Source organism: Hakea prostrata, unplaced genomic scaffold (genome assembly GCF_041222555.1).
Source record: "Hakea prostrata isolate BN-2017 unplaced genomic scaffold, UWA_Hpros_2 contig_3, whole genome shotgun sequence".
NCBI classification, from domain to species: domain Eukaryota; kingdom Viridiplantae; phylum Streptophyta; class Magnoliopsida; order Proteales; family Proteaceae; genus Hakea; species Hakea prostrata.
This window is the reverse complement of record NW_028291122.1, coordinates 10,001-11,218: the sequence shown is the minus strand read 5'-3', so window position 1 is coordinate 11,218 and position 1,218 is coordinate 10,001.

Below are 1,218 nucleotides of genomic sequence, written 5' to 3'. Positions count from 1 at the left end.
CAAAAAACAGGAATTGAAGGTCCAGATCAAATCCAATCCTAAAGGGGTTTTGCACACAAGTCAAGTGACTTACCTAATAGGTAGAAATGCCTTCAAACCAAGATAGAGAGCACTCCAAGTCCATCAACTAATCAGATCTTCATCAGATTCAGCTTCCATAAATAGAACCTCATCATCAACTTTCATGGATTCAAAGCCGACACCAAGTCCTCTACTCGGGATGGCCCCAACCCCCCCCTCCCCTCCCCCCCCCCCCCCCCCCCCACAAAAAAACCCCCCCCCCCCGCGGCGGGGGGGGTTCCCCCCCCCCCCCCCCCCCCCCACCCCCCCCCCCCCGCGCAATGTTGCCATGCACACCTTGTGCACAAAAGAGGTGGCTCTGCTGCCCATCCAAGCCTTTGGGCTGAGACCCATGGTGCACGTGTGTGCCAACCGCTGCACATGTCATGCCATACCCGCACCACACTACATGAATGTTGAAATCCGTCTCGTGCAAAACGTCTCTTCTTTTTCAACGAGTCCTTGAAACCACTTATTTGGCATACACACATGTTCTTGTACCAATTTTGGGCACCAAAAGCTTTCATTATGGGTGATCGATGAATTTTTAACTATATTTTAGATAAGAAGTTATACAAAATAGCAAATGTTATCTAAATGGTCACTTCTCTTTCCACACCAATCTATGTACTTTCCAAAGCCATATAAAATTTTTTTACCAAAAAATTCAATAAGACGGATTTTTCGTATTTTTTAAAATTTTATTGTTTTTTAAATACTAAAAAATTAATAATAAATGAAATATATATCAAAAATTGATGATTCTTTTTTAAAATGTTCCTTTGAATTTTCTCTAATTTTCCACCAAGTTTCATGCAAAGATGACATGGGGAACTCAAGATATGGCCCAATATGATTTTTTTGGGGAGTCATGTCTCCTTCGGAAAAGTGGCAAATGCTTAACAGCCTACGTTGAGAGGGGGGGGCAGAAACGGACAGCCAACACATGGGTTTGCTGCATGCGTGGGCAGTATGTGGACGCATGGAAGAGCCATGACACATGAAAAAAAAATCCGAAGTCCCATTTGTCCCATCAAGAGGCATCCATGTTGCGGAGACTTGGGCCGTGGTGCGTGCGACGGCCCAGCCTTTGCGCACCACAGCTCGTCCGGCTGCCTACCCATGCGCACCACGGTGCGCACAACAGCCAAGCCATGC